Here is a 7,754-nt window from a genome sequence, read left to right as displayed (position 1 = left end):
GCGACCTTCGATGATTGGCCGGACGAGGACGAAGCCGAAGTCGTCCCGCCCCGCCAGCCAGCCTCCGGACGCGGCGCGGGCTCCTCCGGCGCGCAGCCTGCTCGGGGTAGAGGCCAGAAACGTCGCGCCACCCAGGGCATGTTCGGTAGCCGGACGAAGAAGCCGAGGGGTGGGGCGGCGGCCACCAGGCGGGAAGAAGCAGCCGCGAAGGCGGCTCGCTTCCGCAAAGTGGTGAAGCAGCCGCAGGCTGTGTCAGCGTAAGCTTTCTTTCTTTCTGTGTATTCTCCTTCTTTCTTTTCTTGGGTAGTCTTCTGAACCTTTGTCTTCTTTTCTTTGATCAGAGCTCCACTGTCACTCGAGTGGGCGGCTGCCGGCTCCGTTGTCGAGTCGTCAGGGGGCTCTGGGAGCACCACCCGCCGCATAGATCCCCGCGCCGCCCTCCTGGAGGCGACGGAAAGGAACGCGCGGGAGGTGCGGGAGGAGCGGGAAGCGCGGGAGGCGGAGGCACGGAAGGCAGCCGCCGCCCAGGCAGCTCGGGACGAGGAGGCGGCGAAGGCGCTCGCCGAGGCCGCAGCCAAGGCCCAGGCAGAGGCCGAGGCCGAAGCGGCGGCAGGGGAGGCCTTGATGGTCACCCCCCTGCGCGCCATGGCGCCCGGGGACGCGGATCCCTCGCCAGGGGGAGCCAGCGGTTCCCAGCCGGGTCTGGGCGGGAGCGGCGACGACGTCATCTTCGTGAGGGAGGCGCCGGGGCCGACTCCTCCGACCAGGGCGGCCCAAGGCGGTCAGACCGAGCATGCGCCCGCACAGTCGGCGGAAGGCGAGCCGGCCGCGGGAGCTGCGGTGGCGGTCCGGGTTCCGCCAAGCCGGCGCGCAGGGAAGGCCGCGTCGGAGCCGCAGAAAGCGGCGTCGAAGCCACGGCCGGCCGTGGGCTCCAGCTCGTCGGCCCGAGACGCGGAGGCGGCCAGCGCTACCTCCGGGTGGACGCCAGGCGGAGGGACAGCCGTAGTGAACATCGCCGCGCAAGACGTCCGGACCCGGCTCCAGGGCCAAGCCGCGGCGCTGCGGCAGTTCACCGACGAATTCCTCGCCACGCGGGCTGCCATCCGGGTTAGTACTCTCATCTTCTTCTTGATTTCTCTCGTGGGGGCGCGTCAGCGCACCCACTGGGTGTAGTCCCCGAGATTCGGGCCGACTGCTGAGCAGTCGGCTCGGATCTTCCTTGATGATTTCTCGTTGTTGCTTTCGTTCTCACGTCGATCTTCTGTCCATCTTGCAGGACTATCACAACCTCCGAGCGGCCGCCTTCAACTCCCAGGCTCGGGAGCTGACGCAGAAGACCGCCGATCTCACTGAAAGCCGAGGTATGTGACTTGATCTCTATCTCATGTGGGGGCGCGTCAGCGCACCCACTGGGTGTAGTCCCCGAGATTCGGGCCGACTGCTGAGCAGTCGGCTCGGATCTTCCTTGATGATTTCTCATCGTTCTTCTTCTTCTGTCTCTGCAGCGGCCAACGCCAGTCTGAGGGCACAGCTGGGGGAGTCCCAGACTGCTCTTCGTGCCAAGGACGCGGAGCTCGCCGCCTTAGTGCAGGAGCGCGACCGCCTGGTCAAGAAGCTGGCCGACCAGGAGGAAAGCCACAAGGCGGCGCTGAAGGCCGCGCAGGACGGCGAAGCCGCCCTCCAGGCCGAGTTCGAGACGGAGGCGGTCGCCTGGGACGAAGCCAGGCAGACTCTGGTCTCCGGCTATGGCCAGATTGAGGATCTGGTTGACGGTAAGTCGTCTACCCCTTCGTCCTTTCTTGCCATCTGTCATTTTGACTTGTTTTTCTGACTTGGGGTTCTTCTTTTCTTTTCTGCGCAGAGTACTTCCCCGGCTATTCCACTGCCGCCAACCAGGCCATCGAAGCTCGTCGCCAGGAGAAGAGGCAAGCCGGCTTCAAGATTTCGCCGACTGCCGGCCGCTCGCTGGAGGAGCAGCTCCTGGCGATCCAGGCTCGTATCCAGCCGGCTCACAGGCTGCTCCGCCAGCTTCAGCGTGCCGGGTCGCAGGTCCTGGCCGCCCTCTGGCCCGGCCAAGTGATCCCGCGCACTCCCAGTCGGACCGCCGACTGGCTGGAGGTGGCCGTCGGGCGCTTCGAGGCTTGGAAGGCGTCAGCGGCTCGCTCCGGCGCCGGGCGGGCACTGGAGTTCGTCAAGGCCTGGTACCCAGGCCTGAATCTGGACCAGCTGGCCACCTGGCGGCAGCAAGCCGACGCAGAGCTGGAGCCGGCGCGGCCGGCCATCATTCAGCGAGCTTCTGCGATCGCCGACTACACCGACACCAACGTCTTCGCCCCCGAGGTGGACGACAATGGAGTCGCCCAGCCGGAAGATTGGTTCGGGCTGGACCCGGCGTACGGCGAGGACTCGGCGGAGGAGATCGACTCCAGCGACGGGGGCGAAGAGTAGGAGGAGGAGGGTGAAGACGTCGAGCCGGCTGGTGGAGCAGCCGGCCAGCCTGACCGCGCCTCCAGCACTACGCTGCGTGCGAGTGCGTCTCCTGTTGCGGGAGGCGGTCAAGCCGGGACCAGCTAGGCGGCCACTCCTTCAGCCGGCGAGCTGCCTTCACCGACCAACTCGGCCTTCGCTCCTTTGTCTTATTTCTTTTGTTTCCTGTCTTGTTACTTTTGAACAATGTTTTTGGTTAAGTCTGCGCAGTTCCACCCACTGGGTGTATTGAAACTCAAGTCTGTTGCCGCCTATCGGGGGCTTTTATGTATATAAGTTATGCAATCGGTCTTTCCTTGTACTTTTGCTCTTTGTCCTTCTGCTTTTTTCCTTTGCCGCCCTCCCTTGGTTGCCGTCTCCCTAGTCAAACAGTTGCTCTGCAATCTGTAGCCGGGGAGTGCCGGGCCGATTGGGGAGGGGGAAGTACTTTTAGCTCGGTTGGACTTAAGCTAAGTTTTTAGGAAGCCGGCCAGCCGGCTGCTGTGACAGCCAGCAGGCATATATGGAGGCCGTCTTTTTGCTATATAGGTTAGTTGTTCCTTAGCTGTTTTCGTGTGGGCGTCCTTTCTGTCTTCTCTCTTGCTAGTCGGTCAGTCAGTTCTTTGAGCTGCAACTTTCAACAAGAGAGGACTGGGGAGCCGGCGCACTACTTTGCTGACTTCGGGAAGAACTTGTAATATAGCTTAAGGCGGCCAGTCCCCGGGCCGACTAGTCGGACCCGGTGCCGGACAAGAATTCAAAATGTAATAAGACATTCATGGATATGACACTCGTCATCCATAGATAAATAAAAGGCAGTCCCCGAGTACTGTTCGGGGGGCCTGTTGGTTTGTAACTTAATACAAAAGGGGTAGCGTGATACATACTGCTTTTCAGCTGTAAAATCGTCTTAGGAGGTTTGCGTTCCATGGTCGCTCTGACTCCTTGCCGGAGTCGTCTCTCTTGCGTGCTCTTGGCTTTTGCGCGTCGATCAAGTAGTAGGAGTCGTTGCCGAGTGCCTTACTGACGACGAAGGGGCCTTCCCAAGGGGCTGAGAGCTTGTGCTGGCCGGCTGTTCGCTGGATCAGCCGGAGCACAAGGTCGCCCTCTTGGAAGGATCTTGGCTTGACCTTGCGGTTGTAGTAGCGGCGCAGGCCTTGCTGGTAGATGGCGGACCGGCTGAGGGCTAACAGCCGGCCTTCTTCCAGTAGGTCGACGCCGTCTTCTCTTGCTTCTTTGGCTTCCTCCTCCGTGTACATGGTGATCTGAGGCGAGTCGAACTCGATGTCTGTTGGGATGACAGCCTCGGCACCGTACACGAGGAAGAATGGAGTGAAGCCGGTTGACTTGTTGGGTGTAGTGCGCAGACTCCAGAGGACAGCCGGCAGCTCTTCGAGCCAGCAGCCGGCCGATCGCTCCAGTGGTACAACCAGTCGGGGCTTGATGCCGGAGAGGATAAGTCCATTTGCTCGCTCGACCTGGCCGTTTGACTGCGGGTGGGAAACGGACGCTAAGTCCAGTCGGATGCCCTGTGTCGCGCAGAAACGTGCCAGTGCGCCTTTGGCGAAGTTCGTGCCGTTGTCGGTGATGATGCTGTGTGGCACGCCGTACCGAGTAGTGATGTCGGTGATGAATGTCACGGCAGTCGGCCCGTTCAGCTTCTTGATGGGCTTGGCTTCGATCCACTTTGTGAACTTGTCCACAGCAACGAGTAGATGTGTCAAGCCACCGCGGGCCGTCTTGAAAGGGCCCACCATGTCCAGTCCCCAGACGGCGAAAGGCCAGGTGAGGGGAATGGTCTTGAGGGCAGAAGCCGGCAGGTGTTGTTTGGAACTGAAGACTTGACATCCTCTGCAGGTCTTGACTATTTCTTTAGCATCCTCCACGGCAGTCGGCCAGAAGAACCCATGGCGGAAAGCCTTGGCCACGAGGGATCTTGAGGCGGCGTGGTGGCCGCATTCGCCTTGGTGGATGTCTTTGAGGATTGCCACTCCTTTTTCTGGCTCGACGCAACGCTGGAAGACTCCAGTAACGCTGCGCTTCACCAGCTCCCTGTTGATTATTGTGTATGCTGTGGCTCGTCGTTGCACTAGTCTTGCTGCGATCTCATCAGTCGGCAGCTCTCTGCTGACTAGGAACTTGAGGATGGGCTGGGCCCATGAGGGAGCTGTGACTTCTTCTGCTGTTATCGTGGCCACCATGACTCGGGTGGGTGGGTTGGGTGTTGCGTTGGGGTCGACCACCACTTCTTGCGTCGTTGCAGTCCCCGGGCCGACTGCTGCAGTCCCCGGGCCGGGCTCTGAGGTCCCTGGGCCGGGTGCGACTACGTCGGTTCCCGGGGCAGTCGTCGAAGTCCCCGTGCCGCCTGCGGGATTTCTTGAGCCGGATCCGGCTGTTTCTGGCGCAGGCGGTACGAAGATGGAGTCCGACTCTGGAGACGGCTTGATGGACGGCTTGAGGAGGCGTTGGAGGGAGACGCCAGTCGGTATGGCTTGTCGGGTGGAGCCGATCCGTGCTAGGGCATCTGCTTGGTCGTTGTCGGCCCTAGGCACATGAAGGAACTCGCACCCTTCGAAGTGTCCGCTCATCTGCTGGACGAGGAAGCGGTAGCTCGCCATGTTCGCGTCCTTGGCGTCCCAATCGCCAGATGATTGCTGGACCACTAAGTCGGAGTCGCCGTAGCACAGGATCCGGCGTATGCCGAGCTCTTTGGCTAGCCGGAGCCCATGTACGAGCGCCTCGTACTCGGCCACGTTGTTGGAGGCGGCGAAGTGGATCTGCAGCGTGTACTTGAGCTTGTCGCCTTTGGGAGAGGTGAGGACGATGCCGGCTCCCAAGCCGGTGCGCATCTTGGACCCGTCAAAGTGCATCCGCCAATGGGTAGAGTCGGGAGCCGGCGGTAGGTACTGGGTCTCGGCCCAGTCGACGAGGAAGTCGGCCAATGCTTGCGACTTGATGGCGGTGCGGGGTTGATAGAAAATCGTGTAGGGCGCCAAGGCAATGGCCCATTTGGCCACCCGGCCGGATGCATCCCTGCTGCCTATGATTTCGGCGAGCGGGGCAGTGCACACGACCGTGATGGGGTGCTCTTGGAAGTAGGGCTTCAATTTCTTGGCAGCGAAGTACACCCCATAGCACATCTTCTGGTAGTGCGGGTAGTTTTGCTTTGAGCTGGATAGTACTTCGCTGAGATAGTAGACCGGCCTCTGGACCAGCTGGGCTCGGCCTTCTTCCGGGCGCTGGACCACAACAACAGTGCTGACGACTCGGCTTGTCGCGGCGATGTAGAGGAGCATGGGCTCCTTCTCAGTCGGCGCGGCCAGGACAGGCGGAGTGGTCAACATTTTCTTCAACTCATGGAAGGCTTGGTCGGCTTGATCATTCCACTCAAAGTGAGTGGACTTCTTCATGAGTCGGTACAGGGGGAGGGCCTTCTCTCCTAGTCGGCTGATAAAACGGTTCAGGGAGGCTAAGCAGCCAGTGAACTTCTGCACATCTCGCAGCTTGGTGGGTATCTCCATCCTCTCGATGGCCTTGATCTTGACAGGGTTGCACTCAATGCCGCGTTCGGAGACCAGGAAGCCTAGCAGCTGGCCGGCTGGCACTCCGAACACGCACTTCTCGGGGTTGAGCTTGATCTGGAATCGGCGCAAGTTGGCGAATGTTTCCTTCAGGTCTTCCAGCAAGGTACCGCGCTTCTCTGTCTTCACCACAATGTCGTCTACGTAAACGTGGGCATTTCTGCCGAGTTGTTTCAAGAGACATTTCTGCATGCAACGCTGAAAAGTGGCACCGGCGTTTCTCAAAGCCGAATGTCATTGTCAGGTAGCAGAAAGCTCCAAAGGGTGTGATGAAGGCAGTCTTCAGGCGGTCAGCTGGGTCCAACTTGATCTGATGATACCCTGAGTATGCATCCAAAAAACACAACAGCTCGCATCCGGCTGTAGAGTCTATCACTTGGTCAATCCGTGGCAAAGCAAACGGATCCTTTGGGCAGGCCTTGTTCAAGCTTGTGTAGTCTATACACATGCGCCACTTGTTATTCTTCTTCAAAACCAGAACTGGATTGGCAAGCCATTCTGGAAAGAACACTTCCATGATGAAGCCGGCTGCGAGGAGCCGGGCTATCTCTTCTCCCACGATTCTTCGCTTCTCTTCTGATAGTCGGCGGAGGGGTTGCTTGACCGGCTTCGCATCAGCTCGGACATGTAATTTGTGCTCGGCGAAATCCTTCGGGACACCCGGCATGTCCTTTGGGGACCATGCAAAGATGTCTCGATTCTCACGGAGGAAGTCGGCGAGCTCGCTTTCCTATTTATTGTCCAAGTTCGCCCCAATCACGGCGAACCTCTCCGGGTGCTTTGGGTCTAGAGGTATCTTCTTCGTCTCTTTGGCAGGCTGGAAGGAGCCCTGCGCATCACAGTCCTTGGGGTTGGGGGACAAGGTCGGCTGCTTGCCTGCCATGGCCACAACCCGTTCCAGCATCTTCTTCTCTTCCGCCACCACGAGGGACTCGGCCAGCCGGCTGCTGGCCATGGCACACTCGGTGGACTTCTTGTAGTCGCCGGCTACCGTGATGATCCCCTTCGAGCTCGGCATCTTCATCTTCAGGTAGGCATAGTGGGGCACAGCCATGAACTTGGCCAAAGCAGGTCGGCCAAGCAGTGCATGATAGGGGCTCTCCAGGTCCACCACCTCGAACCATATTGCTTCCCGGCGGAAGTGATCTTTGTCTCCGAAGAGAACATCCATTTTGATCTTGCCGATTGGAGAGCAAGATAGGCCGGGTACGATACCATGGAAGACAGTGCGGCTCGGCATGAGCTGCTTTGCTTTGATGTTCAGCTTGTCCATGGTGTCGCGGTACAGTATGTTGATACTGCTTCCGCTGTCTATCAGGACGCGGGAAAATCTGGCAGCTCGCCTCTCTGTCGCAAGGGTGACGTCCAAGACCATAGCATAGGAGCCAGGCGAAGGCATCACCTCTGGGTGGTCGGCCTGGCTCCAGCTGATGGGCTTTTCCGACCAATGCATGAACTCGGCGGTGCTAGAGGCGACTGCGTTTACTTCTTGGTGTTGCCGGCGTCGGCTGCGCTTGTCGTCGACTTGACTCGTGAAGACAACGTAGGCGTCGTGCGCTTCAGGGAACTCGTCTTGGATGGCGCCGACTGCCGGCCGGGCCGCCGGCTGCTGGGGAGCTGGAGGCGGCGGGCCGGGAGGCGGAGGCGGCACTATCCCTTCGCCCTTGGTGATGCGGGCGAGCCAGTGGCATTTCCGTGTTGTATGGT

The sequence above is a fragment of the Aegilops tauschii genome, chromosome 4 (genome assembly GCF_002575655.3).
Source record: "Aegilops tauschii subsp. strangulata cultivar AL8/78 chromosome 4, Aet v6.0, whole genome shotgun sequence".
NCBI classification, from domain to species: Eukaryota; Viridiplantae; Streptophyta; class Magnoliopsida; order Poales; family Poaceae; genus Aegilops; species Aegilops tauschii.
The sequence above is the reverse complement of the archived record's forward strand: the minus strand, read 5'-3'. Positions refer to the sequence as shown.